The following is a 21,347-nucleotide window of genomic DNA, read 5'->3' as shown; positions in this document are numbered from 1 at the left end:
AATTTTACAGGCAAATGGATGGAACTGGAAAATATCATCCTGAGTGAGGTAGTCCACACCCGGAAAAGACATGGATGGTTTGCACTCACTGTTATTTGGACATTAGCCACGAAGTACAGAATAATCATGCTACTACCTATAGACCCAAAAAACCTAAGTAATAAGGAGGGCCCAGGGAAGGGTGCATGAATCTTACTCAGAAGGGGAAATAAAATAGACGTTGGAAGAGAATGGAGGGACAGAATGTTGTAGTTTTAAAAGTGTCATTAGTGAAATCAGGCACCCTTTTACACAGTAGCATCCATTTGTGTGTCTTTGTACGTGGCATCAAGAAAAATGGACCACAAATGAAATCAGCTCTAGTCTATTTACTATGTTAAGACACAATAGTTATTTTACACATTTATTTATTTTCATTTTATGTTTGTAGTTATTTTTCCTATATAAATGCACCATGTATGTATGCTGGATGCTTGTGGAGGCCAGAAGAGGGTACTTGATCCCTTGGAACTTGTATTACAGAAAGCTGAACAATTTTGAACCACCATATGGATGGTGAGACTGGAATTTGTATCTTCTGAAAGAGCAACGAGAGTTCTTAACTACTGAACCATCTCTCCATCTCCAAAAGACAATATATTGTAACATTTATCAATAACTTTTGAAAATGATACACTTGAGAAATTTTGTTTAGCATTCCATCCACAAATATACTTTTAGGATAATGTCAACACAGGTAGTTTGGAGCTATACTTAAAAATGTATAAATAATAATATACAATTTTATCCCTATATATTATGATACATACACATATGCGTTCATGTACATGGCAAATAAAATCATGACACATCATAAATATGATATCTAAATAATATGTATATATATACATATTGTGTGTGTGTGTGTGTGTGTGTGTAAACTCAATGTTACCATCATTACCCAATTACAGAACTACTACTAAAGACAAAGAGGCTCTAGTCAAATAATACTTGTTTCTTCAAATAAATGTTTATAATTTTAATTCAAACAAGCCTCTTTACAACTTAAAAATATTTTACCCTTTGTATTTATAAAATGACTTCAGTATAAAGTAATTTGATAAAGTTCCTCTTAAGGTGGTCTTCTATGCTTATGTGACTATTGATAAAATTAATCAACACTACTCGTATTAGCATAATTTTGAGAGCATTCTTTCCAGTATACTGAAATTTGAGCATCTTAGCCCATTTTGTCAGTTGGCTAAGACTCAAGGGGAAAAAAAGTTGTTTGTTTGAGCTCCCCAGTGCCTTCTACTGCAAGGCTCCTCTAGTCTTTTTGTGAAGGGGTTAAAGTGCTTCAATATCTTCAATTCTGAGTTAAACGGGCATCCTCTATCTAGTACAGAAGACACCATGGACCCCATTGAAGTGAACAGCTACTCAATCCTCATTAAACAGAAGCCTCATGAAGACTGGGGCTACTCGTAAATAATGTTTTCCAAAGCATTGATGGTAGAACACTTTAGAACATAAGCCCATCCAACCAAAGTAGAAAAACTCATGCCTTGGAAGAAATAGAACGTCAAAATAATAAATACATTTATGATTTTAAGTACTTAATATTTAAGCACCATGCATATTCAACAAGTAAAAATGGAATACATTGTAGCTTAAGACAAAAAGGTTGCCCAATGCTTACCAAACATCTTCACTAACTTCTTCAACATACATAACTGTTCTGACATGCAAGGCTAGAAAATTGGAGATTTTTTCTCTCATGACCAAATAGCTCTTCTGAAAGCTCAACGTAGTATCTATCTTAAAGCAAGTATGCTGCATAAGCAGAGAAAGTGTTCATTAAAAGTAAAGTTAAAGACAGAAGCAAGTTGAGGTTTCTGCTTTTGCTTTTTATTTCTAGTGTTCATTCCTATTTTTATTTTTATCTTTTACCTCTAAAATAAGCCTTTTGTGAACAGGAGTATAAAACCGAAGATTGAAATTGCACAAACAAAATCACTGAGACCTTAAGTCTCTGTAGGAATAATGGTATTTGATGACATTAGCTTTAGACTTATCTGTGTATGCTGCAGAACATGTCTGTGAAAAGTCCCCATCTTTGAGGGGAATTTTTTTTTGAAAAATTCTCTCCTGGTATTTTTACTTTCTTACCCCACTCTGACACAAACCCTTGTGTTTTTTACTTAGAATTTCTCCTTACTTGTGAAATACGGCATTTTCCCTCTAACATTTTGACAGTTTTGTGTCAGTGAGGAAATGGCTTTGGGGTAGCAACTCTTAAACTTGATTGGTTTTTAATATTTTCAACATTTTACATTTCTCCTTAGACAGAGAGGGATTCTCTTTCAAATCCCACCTGGAGTGAAAATACTACAAAAGATTGAATGGATGATAATAAATCTGTAGCGGCCCACATTCATCCTTTGGTTTTGACTTCATCTGTTATGTAAGAATTTGTCTTTTGATGAGAAAATACATTTATTGTCTCCTCAAAGGAGAAGTCTAATTAGACTTAATGAGTTAGAAGTTATATCGAATATATTAATGCATTTACTAGAAAGAAATTGGCATGCTAAAGGAACATTTTCAGGAAGGTGATGAATCAGAAATGTTAGAAAGGACTTGTAACTACAACAGCTGATTGACTGATTAGAACTTCAATGATGTGGAGGGGTTAGAATGTTGCAAGTAGCCATTGTTACTTCTCTAGATGTGACCTAATAGCTGGTGAGGGATAAACCCTTAGACTAATTTTCAACAACCGAAATGCTAAGAATGCTCTTTCATAGAAGCTGAGGGCTTAGCTGAAATACTCTACTTTTCCTTGATCTACCTACTGAATGTTATCTACTATATATTTTCAAAACCTTGATCTGTGGTCTTTTTCTTCTGCTGTTATATAATAACATGACCTATTACCACACTAGAACATTTTATTTGTGAAACTTGCATTGATGGTTGCAAAAAAAAGTTACACATATTTGGCTCTAGAATAAACTCATAAACTTTTTAAGGACTATTGTGTCTGTGGACAACCATGTGCTATTATAACAATGTGCTTACTCTTCCTGTTTCCTTCCATATGACTCCTAAAGACATAGACATCTCCAAAGACACAATTATGCCTTGTATGTTAATGATATGAGTGAGTGCAATGATCCGCTAGGTGTTTTATGGAAAGGTCACATCAAAATTAGAGGGTTAAAATATTTAGCCCCAATCCCCAACCTTATGAAGAACAAAGGTCCTGGAGGTTACATTGCTTATAAGTGTCCTGAGGTTTAATCAATTAATTTCTATGTAATAAAATCCCCAAAGGAAGGGTTTGGAGTGACTGCACACATACATAGATGTTCCTGGAGAGTGATACATCCTGACTGAACACTGCAGCTCTGTCTTAGCCCATCATCTCCATCTGCATCCTTTACAGAGTGCTTTATCAAAAACAATAAAAATAAAAAAGTGCTTCCTGAGTTGTGCAAAATCAATTTAACTTAAAGAACAGGTTGTAAGATTTAATGCATTATAAGTCAGAACATGGGTAAATAAACTGGCTCTATTGATTGTCATCTGGAGTGGGGAAGTAGAACCGTCTTAGACAGCAAGCCTTTAACCTGTGGGGTGTGACTATATGAATTGAGGGTACATGGCTTGTGTCCATCACAGAAGTATTTAATCAGTTGGTTGTTGGTGGGGAGAAAATCCCACATACATTAATGATCACATAACCCATTATTGGTTTTTGTGCTAGAAGAAGAAAGACAAATTCTGAAGATTTTTCCTACAGAATGGAAATATGAATTTATATATTGTGGGACATATTGATAAACTCTTACTGAATTATTCTATGCTGAAAATGTCTGCAAAATACTGGATTGTAACAGGAATAATTTCTCCCAGATAGATATTTCCTGGAGACTGATTTCAGTTTATTCTTCTACTCCTGTTTCCAAGAGTAAGATTGAAGAAGTGTTCCCAAAGGGTGAAATGAATTGGGTATATTGTGGTCAGGATCAGAATCTCTATTGCATAAGTCTGTGAGCTCTTCTGCCATCCTCACCAGTGTCACCCAAAGCATAGCATAGTCCACTATATACGCACTCTACCACATCCATATTTACTCCACCACTGCTATGTGTACACCACAACAGAAGATGTTTTTAGGTCACACACATTTCTTTTTTATCAGATGAGGAAGTGGAAAGTGGGAATGAAAGTATTTTGGATCATCGTGGATTCCCAAGACAGATAAGGGACAGTAGAGCATTGCCCATACCCCAGACATCTATCAAAGAGAACGACAGAAGTGGGGCCAACTTCCTATGAAAATCAATCTTGGGCTTACTCAATTTCAGAGAGAAAAAGCCAGTGAGCCTCCCGTTTCCCTGCTTGAGAACCCACTTCCCAGCAATCCTGGGACTTACAGACTGGTAAAGCTGATAAGCGTGGAAGGTCACCGCCCCTGTTGCAACACTTCCCCCTTGTTCTTTTTCCTCTTATCCCCCTGATTCAAGCTGTATAAGGTAGCCCCACAATTTCAATAAACAAGGTTTCTTCCAAAGGAGTCTCCTGGGTTGTTCATACCTGCTGCACTCCTCACTGTCCCAGACCTACTGTCCAGCTCCTCCATATACCGAGACCACCAATGAGCAGCAGCTAATTGGGGTTCGGAGGGCACACATATCATGAATATCTGAATTAAGTTTTATAAAGGATAATGTAAACATTTCCCCCACTCTTAATGGAAAAAAATTAAACTCAAAACTAACATGCCATTTCACTTCTCAAACTTTGCATAGTTTTCTGAAATATATAAAATTCAATAACAATCTCACTTATTCTTCTGTGGAGTGTCTGAGTGTGAGACATCCATTCCTATATTAATCAAACTGGCAGATCTGGCCTCATTTTCTGAGGGCTCCCTCTTGACAGTCATATTAGTGTAAAGGAGGTGTTTTTACAGCATCTGGTGTTATTGGTAAGATTCTAGGTGCTTCTGATGTATGTTAAAAGGCATTGTGGTATGTACTGGAATGGGCTTGCCCTTAGAGAACTGCGTCAAGTAAAAGGCAGACTCTAATGGATAAATTAGTCACTGTCGAGTATCTTTAGAAAGCATGGTATTGTGAGTGCTGGAGCAATGAATGAACTGGGCTTCAAGTAGCCTTTGTCAGCAACTAATATTATATAAGCACTGTCTGAGGGACTTTTTTTTAATTAGAGCAATATATCAAAGCCTTTTTTATTTTAAGTAATCCAGCCCCTAGAAACATGATGCTGGAACTCTGAAAGAAGAAACCAAAATCACTGAACTAAGAGCATACAGTTACACTCTCCCAAGTCAGAACTCATTCCCAGCTCTTCCATGGGAGTTTTCTTCAGTGCTCTGACTGGGAGACAGGGAAGACAAAGACTGTTGCTCTGCGGCGCCAACCTCATGACCTGTTCACACCTAAAAGAAAGCATCCGGCCAGAAACCTAGAACTTTCAGTGACACAGATATATCTCTAAACTCATGATTATTTTTGAAAGATAATTAAAAGGACCTGCCATTAGAGATCAAATGGCCTCTGCTTGGATTTGGATTTGTAATCAGTCAAATTGTCTACATTTTTTAATTAGTTCATTATAGATACACACAACACTCTATTTTAAATGAGCCATTAATCTGAAAAGTCAGCTGTATTTAAGTAGGGTAATATGGTGATTTCCTTCCAGGCTTTAGAACAGGAAGAGGAAAATGAGCAGAGTAAGGTAAGAGTGAAACTCAGCCTAATATTATGGTAGCCTGTTGAGATTTGGTCTTTTGTTATGTATTATAACTTAAAATACTGGACCTCAAGGCCTGGTGTCCCCAGGAACAAGAGAATCTGCACTTAGACAGGAGTGATGCTATGTAACAGCCCCCCACATCTCATTATCCCTAATTTGATGAATAAAGATGCCTACAGCCTACAGTTGGGAAGAATTGAAGTAGGTGGTGTTTGTGTACCTGGCTTGGGGTATGCGGGAGTCCACCATGAGAAGGGAGAAAGAGAAGATGGAAAGAGGAGAGATTCCACGGGTTATGAAGTGGGCAGTTCTTGTTTTGTTAGAGTTATGTTATGTTTTGGTTTTTTAGAAGCTGTCTTATGAGAGTATGCTTTGCTGAGAACAGAAATGTGGTATTTTTCTAGAAGCTGTCTGGTGAAAGACCATGTGGCATTTTGCTGGAGCAAATGCTTAAGAGGACATGTAATGTTTGGAAATAGATAAGTGTAGCCTAACAGACAGTGGATGACACTCTGGCATTGGTTTTCCTTGCTGGTCTTCATTGAGCTTTGCTCATGATGGTCTTGCATGGGTTTACCTTGCTTTCTTCCCTGATCTTCACTTTTGACTTTGTAGAGAGAACGGCACCAAAGAACTTCTGGTGCTGCTCCAATTGCTTCTTGCCTCTTCAGTGGACTTATGCCAATCAGTGGAGCCTCATGATTTCTTCTAGATCAAGCTGCTGTTGCTGCTGATTTGTGTTTGGTGTTTTTAGTGGACTGGACTGCTGACAACGAGGATTGGAATCAACCTGAAGAACTACTTCTAAAAGAGTCCATTTCCTCCTCGTCCTAGTAGCCATTTTCTTCCCCTACCTTTGGTTGGTGGGCTAAAAGAAGTTTGAAGCATTTAAGAACCCCTATTAAAGTAGGTTTTGAAAAAATATAAGCCTATAGGGATAAGTGAGTTATGAAAACATGAGGGCTGGCCAATTAGAGTTAAGAGCTGCCTAGATGAAACATGGCAAGTTATAACTCAATGAATTATTGATAGGAAAGTAGATACCAATAATGCAGAGGATAGACATTGGGACTAGAACATCTAGAGTCTGGCCCAGATTATTTTTACCTTACCATATTTAAGTGTAGCACAATTTTAAGGGGGAAAAGTATTAAAATAACAATTAACTCAGCCCCATGAGTACAACAAAGTTTAAGACATGTTTTCACTGACTTTCTTAGTAAAGTACATACAGATTTATCAGTAGGATGGCTTCTTGTTGACTTAGAAACAATACTGAAGAAAAGGATTTATGGAAAATTACTCAAATAAACATACTGCCTATGGGAATCAGGATTGGCCTGGCCCTTAAATAACATAGAAGTCACTTAGGCTATTGTAAAGCACTAGTGACATCTGTCATAAGAACAGATTTTATGGGGGTGGAGAGATGGCTCATTGGTTAAGAACACTGACTACTCTTCCAGAGGTCCTGAGTTCAAATCCAAGCAACCACATGGTGACTCACAACTATCTGTAATGACATCTGATGCCCTCTTCTGGTGTGTCTGATGACAGCTACAGCATACTTATATATAATAAATAAATAAATCTTTTAAAAAAGGATGAGTTTATGACTTAAAAGAAATGCTCAAGGTTTTAAGGGGAAAGAATGTTGTTTAAAGGGAAAGAATATTGTCGAGATAAGTAAATTCTAAAATTATATAATTCCAGGAGGAGCAGCTGTTTACTACAGCCTATTAAAGTTTTGTGTTTAACTTTCCTGACTTCTTCACTGTTTATCTATGTGAGCAAAGTCTTTTTACCCTGTGCATAATAGCTCACATATTCTTCTCTGAAGCCAACTAAATACATCACATCTAGTAAGACTTGCCTGTAGGCCATTGCAATTAATTGCTGTTTGAAAATTTACTAATACTAATCAGTAGTATGATGATTTGAATAAGAATAGACGATATATTTGAATGTCTGGTAAACAGGAAGTGGCATTATTAGGAAGGATTACAGTGGTTAGAAGGTATGGCCTTGGAGTAGGTGTAGCCTTGTTGGCAGAAGGGTATGGTCTTTGAGAGTTCAAAAGCTCCTTCCAAGCACAATGTTTCTCTCTCTGCCTTTGGATCAGAGCATAGCTCTTGGCTACTGCTCCAAAACATGCCTACCTGCCTTGTTCCCCACCATGATGATGAAATAAACCTCAAACTGTAATCAAGGTCCAATGACATGCTTTCTTATATCAGAGTTGCCATGGTCAATGTCCCTCCACAGCAATAGAGCACTGACTAAGACATATAGGGACTTTATTTATTCTGTTGTTCTCAAAACTTTGTAGGCATCGAGTTCATTATCTCTCTCCTCCCTGCTCTCTTCCTAGACTCCTCCTTCTTCTCTCCTCATTTTACACCCTCCTTTTTCCTTCAACAGTGCTGGTTGGAGATAGAACTCAGGTTATAAGGTTTGGGGACAAATACTTTTACATGATAAGCCATATAGTCAGATCTTACTTTATTCAGTATGGGTTTTTATTATATTTGTCCTACCTGGCCTTCCCTGTAACACAGATTCTTATTTTTCTTGTCTCTTGAAGAAAAAAAGTTCCATCTTCCATTGGCTCTTCCACCCTTTAAAAATTTAGAATGCTAAAGAAAAACAGACTTTATATACCTCTGATCTGGTGATTTATCATGCCCATCTAAGATAGTCAAGTAGTTAATTGCTCAGGACATACATTGCTGCCCTTGAGTGACTTCCACTGACTTAGCAGGGTCCACAATCTGGAAAAAAACCTCACATTTTCAGAGGTTACACAGCATGATCTGACAAGGAGAATATAAGAGCAAGCTGACTGCCAGTTGAGATGTAAGTGAACTGGTACTTTGTCTTCATTTCTGTTGTATTTATCATCTCTAGAGTACTGCCTGGATGAGTGGTTACACATTTAGGGTGTGAGTAATGAGAATTATGCAGAAAATCACATTATAATACCTTGCAAAACTAGGATCAATCATTAACCAAGAAGCCATGAAAATAGTTCAGGAAGTATTACATCTATGTTATTATATTGAATATTCACAATCAACGGACAAGAGAAGGGTTATTATCTTTATTTTTCATTCATAAAAATACTGAGCCACTAAGATTTAACTTGTTGGCATAAGATGGGGAAAAATGTTGTATATTATTAGTATTTTGCTTAGCATAGATATAGATATAGATATAGATATAGATATAGATATAGATATAGATATAGATATAGATATAGATATAGATAGATACAAGAAGATGATAAGTGGTGATTTAAATAAAATAATCAGTGAACAAGGGAGGAAATGGTTACTCTAGGAATGCATGGTTCTTTTCCTGACTGACAGACAAGTCACCTTTCAGAAAGAATATGCCAACATCATCACAGATAAACCTGAACAGACCTGTCTGTTTAATTCCCTAACCTATATTCCTAGACGTACTCTTTAGATACTTCATGAAACCCATTTGAAAGTGTAAGATCATGTTTTATTTAATAATTTTAAAATATTTTATTATATGTATGTCTAGGTGTATGTAGAGACATTAACGCAATGTTTTAGGTAATTTCTTACATTACTTGCTTGCAGAATACTTCTAAAATAATTAAATTATTAACATTTCAGTTTGATTTGTAAGAAATAATATGATATACTTGAATAATGACGAATGAGAAAATATATAAATAAATACTGGGAGTCTGTTCAAACTAACATGGCCCAAAAGTCATGCAGGTCTTGTCTGCTTCTGCTGTACCCCATATAACCACCCACAATGAAGTGTGCCTCTTTCTTTTCTCTATCACATGAAAAACATCTGAGTCCAATAATCTGATCCTTACTTGATACAAAACTACCTGTCTCTACAAGTGAAAACTTAGGGACGCCAAATTACTGCTGTTTAAGTCCATGCTGAAGCTTTTGACCCCTCTGTTGCAACAAAATCTGGTGTCATTACATGAGACATTATTTGTCTGCTCTGTGTAGAGTTCCTATCTGAGAATTTCTTACGTTCATTTTATATTAAAAGATCTTAAAAGGATCTCTGACCTATATGATAAGTTAAAAAATAAAACAGTATTCTCTCAACTTTTATAACATTGTCAAGAGCCCTTTGAGATTCTAAAGTTACCTACAATCTACTGAGAATTCTTTCAGACAATGTCAGATGAGCAAGCTAATATGGAAGCAAAGTGACAAGCCTTCCAATTTTCAAATTTGCCTCACTGACCCTTGTATTGATACCTTTGAACACTAAGGAGTTTTCCGTTTGGGTCTTCTTCAATTTAAGCTGCCAAGTCTGAAGTCACTACACCATGGTCTCTCTGCTCCTTTTCTTTCATTTTAGTATTGAGAACACGTTCAGTGATGGTTGGTGATGGAAAGATTTCCCTTTCCTGAGCATGAGAAGGTTAAAGGCATGTCTTTCCTCATCTTCTACCTTTTCAGATGAGAATCAAGGTTTTTGATGTTCTATCAGGTCAAGCACAGGTCACTGACTCATAGTTAATCTGTTTGTGGAAGAAAATGTTTTGCCACATCACAACTTTTCTTTTAGTTTATCTAAGTTTTGTTCCCCAGAGAAATCTTATACAAATGTAATAATTAAATCAATTAGAGAGAAACATGCCGAGAACTATAGAGAGAATCTCACAAAGGCAACCCCTAAGGCATTTCGCAGGATTTTCTTCCTGAAATAAGCTTTTGTTAGTTATCACACACACACACACACACACACACACACACACACACACACACTGTATTAGTGTTCATAAATATATAAATACATATGTTTACAAATGAAAAGACCAAAATTGTACCCCCTTCTCTCCTTAGTGAGGTGAATTAACAGGGATATTATGTAAAAACTTTTTGGAAAGTACTAATGGGTATATTTTTTTCTATTTCTTAATTTTAGGGACAGATCATTGCTAAATAGAGGAGTCTTGATATCAAGTCCCAATATTCAGGATATTAAAAATATGACAACAAGGAAACCGAAGTTATTTCAACCTTGGTTTTCAATGGGACCAATATTAAGAACCACAGTAATTTTTCAGGTTTATTTTTTATATTAATGGAACATTCTTTAACATAAGAACATCCTTAATAAATATCTGACATGGTTTTTTAGACAGGTTTCAATCATTCCTTATGCTTTAGGGAGATTGTCTGTGACAGAAAATAGCTTTCCGTAGGAAGTAAAATGAATAGCCCTATGATGAAAACATATTAATCACACATGTAGCCATGAAAACAGATATTGGTGTTTGAAAGGAAGTTTAGAGTTAAAATAGTGGAGTTTAGAATGCTGCAGGAAGATAAATAGGAGGCCTTGCAAATAGGTATCAACTTACCTGACTGATAAGAGAAAAAAGGGGAGTTCTGCAAAGCAAGTTCCTAGTCAACAAGTTGGCTGTGCAGTTCCCGTAAATCCTCAGAGAAATGGAAATTGTAGAATCACTGAAAGAGAAGGAAACATAATACTAGAGTATAAGATGAACAAAAGTGCCCAAGGCTAGAGAGACCATGGCAGAAATGGCTTTCACATAAACATGGACAACCACAATGATAAAACATGCTAAGCTTGTGGGAAGAAAAAAGCATGAGCAAAATATGTAAAATAAATCAGAAAAGGATCATATTTTAATAATATGACAATTGTAAATCATATTCAAAGATAAGAAATTAACAAGTAATGGGAAATAGAGATTGCAGTAAAAATTGTTATCTAATATATTATAAACATGGTACTTAAGTAGGCTATGAAGATGAGAAATGCTGATATGAGAAACTGTTTTCTACCAGATGGTTTTTTCATTTATATCTATGTTTAAGCCACTGTCTCTAAGCTTTCAGGCTTTATCTTTCACCAGATCCTCTCCTTCAACACCAAACAGCTTTCTTTACAAAATAACATTTACACAGATCTTCCTTTCTCTAAGCTCCAGTCAAGATAACTGTAGCAAAGTCTGTGTCACATAGACTAGATAGAAAATTTCTCTTTCTCTATAACTTCACATTTCTAAATTCTATTAATTATAAAGATGAGAATCAGTTTTGAAAGCTTTATTTATTAATACGGTTTTGCCAAGGCCTCAAAGTTATACAAACACAATTTTACATATGCGAGTGTAATTAATTTTACATTGTATTATCTTTTTCATTTTAAAAATTCTTCTCACATATAGTATGTACTCGCTGATAAGTGGATATTAGGAAAAAAAGCTCGGAATACTCATGATACATCTTACAGACCATATGAAGGTCAAGAAAAAGGAAGACCAAAGTGTGGGTGCCTCAGTCCTACTTGATGGGGGGAGGGGCAAGGACAATCATGGGAGGTTAAGGGCAGGAGGGTCTTGGGAGGAAGAGAGGAAGTGGGGGAAAAAGCAGGCAGGAATAGGTGTAGGAGGAGACAGGAGGAGTCAGGAAATTGAACAGAGGTGTATAGCAATGGGGAATGGGGAACTGGGGGATAGCCACCAGAAAGTCCCAGATGCCAGAAAAGCAAGAGGCTCCCAAGACCCAACAGAGATGACATTAGTTGAAATACCCAACAAATGGGAGAGAGAACCTGTAGAGGTTATCCAGAAGTTACGAACAGCCTCCAGTGGAAGGATTGGGGTCACCCACCCTTTTCAAAATTTTAACCCAGAATTGTTTTTGTCTAAAGGAAATGCAGTGACAAGGCGTGGAGCAGAGACTGAGGGAAGGGCGGTTCAGGGATTGTCCCACCTGGGGATCCATCCCAGTGCAGCCACCAAACACACTTGCTGATGCAGGGAAGTGGGAAGTGCTTGCTGATATGGATGTCTCCTGAGAGGCTCTGTCAGAGCCTTACTGATGCAGATGTGGATACTTGCAGCCAAACATAGTCTGAGCATGGGAACCCCAATGAAGGAGTTGGGGAAGGACTCAGTGAGCTGAAGGGGTTTGCAACCCCATGGGAGGAACAATAATGTCAACCAACAAGATCCCTCAGAGTTCCCAGTGACTAAACTACCAACCAAAGAATACACATGGAGGGACCCATGGCTCCAGCAAAGGGAAAGAAAAATATCCAGGTCAGAGATCATCCATCATTGTCCTAAGAAGGTTTATATCAATTGACACAAGCTACACTTATCTGAAAGGACAAAACCTCAACTGAGAAAATTTCTCCATAAGATCAGGCTGTAAGGCATTTTGCTAATCAGTAATTGAAAAGGAGGGCCCAGCCCATTGTGGGTTTTATCCTCCTGGGCTGTTAGTCCAGGGTACTATAAGAATGCAGGCTGAACAAGCTATGGCCAGCAAATCTGTAAATAGTTCCCACTCATTGCCTCTGCATCATATCCTGCCTCTAAGTTCTTGCTCTGTTTCAGTTTTTGTCTTGACTTCCTGAGATGATGAACAGTACTGTGGAGAAATAAGCCTAATAAACCCTTTTCTCCTAAACTTGCTTTTGGTCATGATATTTTATCACAGCAATAGTAACCTTAACCAAAACAGCTGCCAAACTATTTCATTAGAGATAAGCATGGACATTTGAACTTGTACAAATTAATAACTGTTATTGATCATATAAATAGGCTCAAAGTTAAAAATTGCATTATCATCTTACTAGGCATAGAAAAGACCTTTGACAAAACCCAACATCTCATAACATCCTTAAAAAGGGAGAAGGGATTATACTTTAACATAATAAAAATTATGTATGACAAACCTATAGACAATTTCATGCTACATGGAGAAAAACAAGAACTCTCACTAAGAACTGGAACAGATCAAGGGTATTCTATCTCTTATTTCTTACTCTATAAAAATTTTGAAGCTAGAGCAATAAGAGAAGTAAATAATTTTATAAATAGCAAGAAAAAAATCCCTCAAAGTATCCCTACTTGTATACAACATGATTCTATATAAAAGAAACTCTGAACTCTTTACTTATATATCCTTAACGCTGATAAGTATTTTAAGAAACATAGAAAGGTATAAAATTTAAGTACAGGAATCAGTATTCTTCCTATATAGGAACATACTGAAAAATAGGAATTATACTGAAAAAAATCAGAGGAACCATCCTATTCACAATAACCACAAACAAATAAACTATTCAGGAATCAAAATAATCAAAGAAATGAAATATATCTACAATAAAATTTTGAGATATTGACAAAAGAACTTTATAAAACACTAGAAAATTGAAAGACCTTCTATACACATGGATTTAAGGAATTAGTCCTGTAAAAATGTTCATCTTACCATAAACAAACAAACATGGATGTGTAATCCCAAGCAAAGTGCAAAGGCATTTCTTCATAGTCATGGAAAACAACAATGCCAATATTTACAGGGAAACAGAAAAGGCCAGGGACAACCAAGGCAATCCTTCATGAATTGAATACTACCAGAGGAATCATCATGCTTGACTTCAAGCTATGCTAGAGTCATAATTTTATAAAAGGAGCATGATACTAGAACAAAAATACCTCAGGTGGGTGGAAGACTCCCATGAGGCCCACCCACGGCTGTCAGACCAGCCCATAGCAAGAGCCAATATTATGTGTGAGTATATGGCAGATATATTGGAGAGAAAGAGAAGTGAAATGGTTTGAGCACTGTGTAAAGAGGCAGAACTGGAGAGGTAAGGGTGTAGAGAAATAGCTTGCTGTGAGTAGCCTGCCATGACATCTGAAAACATATTGAAGTCCTGATCCATGTTGCCACTGAGAGCCATGTCTGGGTCTGTGGCCATGCAGTAGCACATGCTGTGTCAATGTCCATGTCTCATATCATCATTAAAATTATGCAGACATCCCTGTTCAGGGATGCTACCTGAGACCATGTTAATATCCAAGGGCTGTCCAGAGTTGCCTTCCCGCCAACCCCCCTCACTGACAGCAGTACTCAAGAAAGCAGGCCATGCGCCTTGCTGGGGCAGCACCGTAGATCTGGCCCTGGTGGCAGGGACTCAGTGGAGCTCAACCCATATGTGTGAGCAGGAGAGAGATGACTACACCAACCCCCGCATCTGGTGTCCAGTGTTGTAAGTAAGGGAGAGATGCTTTCTCCCCCACCTCGTGTCTTGCCACCTCTAACAGGTAGGAAAGCTGGCCCTAGATCATGAGAATGGGCAAGCTGGCTCCTCCCCTTGCTAGATGCAACCCTTGGGAGAGTTGGCCCCTATACTTTGCCTGAGCAGCACAGTAGAGCTGAACTTAGTGACAGAAGCTCAGGTGAACCAGTCTGAGGTAATAAGAAGAGAAGTGGCTCTGACCCAAATCCCCAGGTGTAGGATTTGGTGAGCCAGAGAGAGTTCTGTACAGAAAAGGAAACTGTCAGTCAAGTAAAGAATCAGTCCACAGATTTGGGAAAAAAATCTTCACCAACTCCATATCCAATAGAGGAATAATGTCTACAATATGCTAAAAACTAAGATAACTAAATTTCATGAAAGCATCCCTATTAATAAAGTATCATGGAATGAACAGAAAATACTCAAAATGAGAGCCACACTTTAAAAGGTATCAGGTGACCTCGGGAGGAAGAAGGTTGGGAGGCCCCTCCAGAATGTACCAGAGACCTGGGAAGTGAGAGACTCTCATGACTAAAGGTGGGGGAGGGGAGGCTTAGCTAAAACGCCCCACAGTGGGGAGAGGAAACTTGTTGAGCCCACCTCCAGCAGAAAGACAGGGGCATCATGTGAGGGATGGGTTTGCCATCCCACAGTCAAAACTCTGACCCATAATTCTTCCTGTCTGGAAGAAATGCAGGGATGGAAATGGAGAAGAGCCTGAGGAAAAGATGGCCCAGGGACAGGCCCAAAGTGGGGTCCAGCTCAAGGGGAATTCCCATGAGCTAAGAACATTACTGAGGCTATGGGGTGCTCACAAAAAGGGACCTGTCATGATTGCTTTCCAAAAGACCCAACAAGCAGCTGAAAAAGTCAGATGCAAATATGTGCACCCAATCAATGAACAGAAGCTGCTGACCCCTCTGTTGAATTAGGGGAAAAGCTGGAGGAAGCTGAAGAGGAGGGCAACCCCTGTAGGAGGACCAGCAGTCTCAATTAACCTGGACCCTGAGATCTCTCAGACACTGGATCACCAACCAGGCAGCATACACAGAGATGAGGTCCCCAACACATATACAGCAGAGGACTCCCTGGTCTGAGTTCAGTCAGAGAAGATGCACCTAACTCTTAAGAGACTGGAGGTCCCAGGAAGTTTAGAAGTCTGGTGGTTATGGAGGGTGGGGACATCCTCGTGGAGATTGGGACACAGGGAGGAGGTATGGAATGTGGAACAGTTGAAGGGTGGACCAGGAAGGAAATAAAATCTGGAGTGTAAAGATAAATAAAAAAATTTAAAAAAATAAATAAAAAAACAAAGAAAAAAGTATTCAATATCCCTAAACATCAAGATGAAGAGCTTAAAAGTATCCACACCCTAATCAAAATACCATCATCAGGAGTTAAAATGATAAGAAATATTGGCATGGGTATGGTGGAGTAAGATTGGCTAGACACTGCTGCTGGGAACATAAACCAGTACAGCTACTCGGAAAACAGGTCTGCAGGTTTCCCCAAGAATTAGCAAGAGAGAGCATGAAAAGTCACTCTAACACTCTCAGGTATATGTTCCAAACATTTGTATCTTACTATAGAGATATTAGCATGTCTGTTTTTATTACTGCCCAATTCACAATAGGCAGGAAATGGAATAAAGCTAGATGTCTCCAAACATATAAATAAATAATTAAACGTGGCACATATACATGTGGTGTGTGTGTGTGTGTGTGTGTGTGTGTGTGTGTGTGTGTATCTGTGTGTGTGCATGTGTCTGTGTATATAAATATATATGGATATGAGAGTATTATATATATATGTTAGATATGTTTGTTATATATGGGTTATTCACATATATGTATGTGTGCATGTCTGCATATGTCTGTGTGTGTATGATTATGTGTGTCAGATGCACATAATCATAAAATTTTCAGGTAAATAAGGTTAGAGAAATTTATTCCAAGTTAGTTTATCCAAGCCCCCAGACACAATACCATGAATTTTCTTTCATATGTTCATATACCAGCTTTGAGTACATTGTTTTGTATATTTAGCCACATATAGAAATGGTCTAGTTATGTGGGGAGATATATTCAGAGAAAAGGGTAGTAGAATAAAAAATAAATAAAAATAGAGATGGGGATGCTTGGAAAAGAGGATTCAAGCAGGTAGCTGAGTTATAGGGGGTAGGTAAATGAAGGGATAATGTGAGAGTTACTTGAACCGACAAGAAATCTCTGTAAGCTACTGGAAGAGAAGACAGCAATGCTCTTACATATCTCTGGACCCTGAAGGACACATTATTTGCCAGGCAAGATGTGCTTACTTCTGCAATGGTGGTAAGGCTGTTTATATGGATAACTAATCACTCTCCTGATTATACTTGAGGATGGCTTCAAAGGAAGGAGTTTTATTCCTGGTACCACAAAAACCGTGACTGGAGAAGCCAAAGCCCTAAAAGAGACCCTATTTATATAGCTCTGCTAAATGGTTGTGTTGTCAGATTCTATTCTACGTATTTCGTGTGTTGTGCTTGGAATCTTTGTCAGAGAAGTCTTTTATTACAGAGAGTTGTGGTTAATGCATAGACCCATAACTCGTCAACATGTTGAAGATAATCACCTGTGAGTACACAGCCATAGAACAAACACCTGTATAAACACTCTTCCCTCCCAAGATAAGAAATGACATCAAGATATCAAGATACAATACAATAAGATACTATAGGACACAATAGGGAGAGATCAGCTCAGCTCAAGCCAGGAGAGGAACAAGGACCCTTGACATCTTTACGCTAACTGAGGAGTTACTGGCATTTCGTGGTTTCTGAGGAAGAGTCATTTTTCTTTAGCAGTGGTCATTACCTCCCTCCACAAATGACTCTCACATGTACAGAACGTCACCACTAATTGGTCTCCATATGTTATTAAAAAATAAACAATAAAAACACCATGAAGTTGGAAAGGAGAGAAGTAGGCACAACACATGTGGCAAAGAAATGTTGGGGTTCTGACAAAACTAGGAAGGAGAGAATAGAATTTAAGACCAAGAAAAGTGGACATATGCATGAAATTTTTTAAGAAAAGGGTAGTTTAAATAACTAAATTAGTACATAATAGACACTATACCTTACTATTTCTATTTTATGATTTTTTAGTTTTTATTACACCTACATTTGTATATAAATGCCAAACATATACCTTATTTGGGGCACTGTTTTAGCTAATTTGTCTTGAGTATTTTTAATCTTCTGTTACTGTCACATTTATAGCTGAGATTCTAAAAAGTGGTCACACAACATATGTAGCACAGATATATTTCTTAAAAGAGACTGGTTGATTGATTGACTGATTGATTGATTGATTGATTGATTGATTGATTGATGTAATGTATGAGTGCTCTATCTGCAGGTATATCTGCATGCCAGAACAGGGCATCAGGTCACATTATTACTGGTTATGTGCCACCATGTGGTTGCTGGGAATTGAACGTAGACTTCTGAAAGAGCAGCCTGTTGCTAACCATCTCTCCAGCACCCAGATATGTGTGCACTATTAATTAGACTACTGACTTTCATCAACCTATGCAGATCTATTAGCTAGACTTGGGACTGGATGGCCTAAAAGAATAGAGCAAACTACAGTCTAGGGCTGCAGACAGCCGTACTTCAATTTTGATGTATTTCTATACATAAATAGAACAAAGAAAGCAATGATCCAAGCAAGGTATATTGACCTTTCATCAGAAAGGCATGATTAGAAAAATATGTAAATAAATGCCAGTGAGCACATATTAAATATTAACAGAGCTGCCATTTCTGAGAACTTTCACAGGATAGACAGTTTTAAACACAATTTTCTGGCAGGTCTTATAAATTATATCTGGGAAAGCACAAAAGCAAGGCAGATGGCTATATCCAGATTCTGTGTACTTTGAAACAACACTCAATATATCCTCTCATCAGATTGGGTTCAATAACTATGAATCCAACAAGAATAAACATGGCTTATATATAGAATGCAAGTATTTGTCACAGAAGGCACAAAATCATGTCAAAGAAAAATCCAGGGAACAAAATGCCTTTTACCTGGCCCTCTGATTATGTTTTCCTGGTGCCCTTCTCAAAGTTACTCATTCTTTGTATCATTTTTGACTCTGTTCCAATGTTAGAGATAGTCTAAAGTCATGTGAGAGGAAACGTTCTATTGATGCATTGCCTATATCAGATTAGCCTGTCTGTGGGGAACTGTGTTCTCTTGCTCTGATAGTAAGTACACTCTGACCAAAAGTAATTTGGGGATAAAAGAGTTTATTTTACCTTACACTTCTAGGTCACAGTCTAACACAGATGAAAGTCAGGACAGAAATTAAGTCATAAACCAAAAAGCAGATCTTATTATTCCACATAACTATGAATGGATAAGTCACTCATAGCCAAGGAAGTAAAGCTAGAACCATGGAGGATGGCGTGCTCTCACTCTCACTGTCACTCTCTCACCCCCTCTCTTTCCCTCTCCCTCTCCTTGTCTGTCTCCCCTAAACTCTGCTCTGCTTCCCCCTTCCCCTCCCCACCTCTCTCACCCTCCCTTACCTTTTTAATCCATTCTAGGACTGCCTATAGTGGCTGAGACCTCCTAGACAAATTAAGATAATCCAAAAGACATTTCAAACGACCAACCTAATCAAGAGAATTATGTAATTGACGTATTTTTTTCAAATATTTCTAAACTGGGTAAATTGATAATTAATGATAACTGGGATACACTGTCTTATTAATTGCTGTAGGAGGGCCCAGCCACTGTGAGCGGCACCATCCCTTTCCAGGTGTCCTAGACTATATGCAAAGCCAACTAAGCATAAACCTCTGAATGGGAGAACCAGCAAGTAAGCCAGCTAACATTATTCAGCCATGCACTCCATTCCAGGCTCCTGTCCTAACTTCCATCAGTGATTGAGTATTACTTGGAAGTGAAATCCCAATAAACGCTTGATCCTTGTCATAGTGTTTTATCATAGCAACCGAACAGTGTGGAAGAAAGCTATATAAAAGTAGCAGTAAAATTTAAGGGTTACACATAAAATCTTATATTTTGGAGCAGTACAGCTTATCAGAATAAAGGGTAGGGAGAAGTATATTAGGTGTGAGGTAGTGCATCAGCAGTATTTTACAATCATTACTAATCCTCACTAATTGTCAAATACAGCCTTTATCCCACACATGTTATGTTCCAGACTTCTAAAGACTTTTGAGTTCATGACCCCCAATTTAGAGCAGAAATGTATTCTTATATCTTTGTTCTTCAAATTACCAATATTTTTTTAAAAATACTGCTATTCAAAATAATGATACAACACATCATCACCAAAGATTAAAAAATCTTTACCATGCAGAGAAAGAAGGCAAGCAGTAAGCCTGCAAAAGGAAATATGATGAGATTCTTTCTGATATCCCTCGATGAACTGAAAGCGTAACTGTGGGAGTAAGAGAGTGTGGCTAGCCATGGAAAAAAGGTTTAAAGGGTAGATGATGGATACCTCTCTCAGAAAACACCAGGAAAAGAAACTCGAATGCAGTAGAGGGAAAGCAAGACAGTAGTCTAAAACCAACACAAGTTTGGAATGTAAAGGAGCAGAAAAGGTGAGTGTTAAGGTGGGGACATGGGGAGCTTGGGGAACAGAGGTAACAGAGGTAGAAGGAATAGGCATAGTTTACATTGCTCAGGGCTTTGTGGACTTCAGCCATCAGATAATTCTTCCATTTCTTTTTGAGTCTATGGAAATGTCAAAAGAAATACTTGTCTTTGTTTTCACCAAACTCAATTTACAGAAGTAAACACATGCAAATGCTGCTTATAGCTTGTAGGAAAATAGCTTCCAAGATCTAAAGGGCTGAAATGGAGTGCTGTTATGTGTGCATGAACATTTCTTTTCAGTCTTGTATTTTTCATTTCATTGTCTTCAAGATACAATGAAAGATAGATGGCAGGGGAAATACCCATGTCCAATGAATATCAATATTCTTAGAAGGAAACTTTAGCAGTCTGTCATTGTCACAAAATTAAACACACATTAGCCCTGGAGAGATTACTGTTTGTAAGAGCACCCCTTGCTCTTACAGAAGGCCTAAGTTCAATTCCCAGCATGTTTATGTTGGATCATAATCCATTTTGACCCCAGTTCCGGGCAATGTGGTGCCCTCTTCTACTATCAATGGGACCTGCATGAAAGTAGTGTAAAGACACATGAAAGCAAGCCAGAAACACATAAAAATAGTAAAATGTTTTTAGAAGTCAAAAGAGAAGCTTAAAAATGATGCACTTATACATACATGCACATTCAGAAAAACAGATATGTACATTTCTTTCGAAATTACTTATATTGCTAGAAAATCTCTTCTTACATAGCAATTCAACATAATAATCTGTTATAAAGTTTCATCAGTGCAACAAATTGACCTTGAGATTTTATAGTTGAAAAAAGTAAGCTGAAGAAAATCTTGAATCTTG

At 37.7% G+C, this 21,347-nt stretch overlaps 1 pseudogene; it reads left to right on the top strand.

Moving 5' to 3' along the window:
- Positions 1–5,697: 5,697 nt before the first annotated feature.
- LOC116900091 overlaps positions 5,698–21,347 on the top strand; it is a 34,729-nt pseudogene continuing 19,079 nt past the window's right edge.

Source organism: Rattus rattus, chromosome 5, assembly GCF_011064425.1.
Source record: "Rattus rattus isolate New Zealand chromosome 5, Rrattus_CSIRO_v1, whole genome shotgun sequence".
Taxonomy (NCBI): domain Eukaryota; kingdom Metazoa; phylum Chordata; class Mammalia; order Rodentia; family Muridae; genus Rattus; species Rattus rattus.
This window is presented reverse-complemented; position numbering and strand designations above follow the sequence as displayed.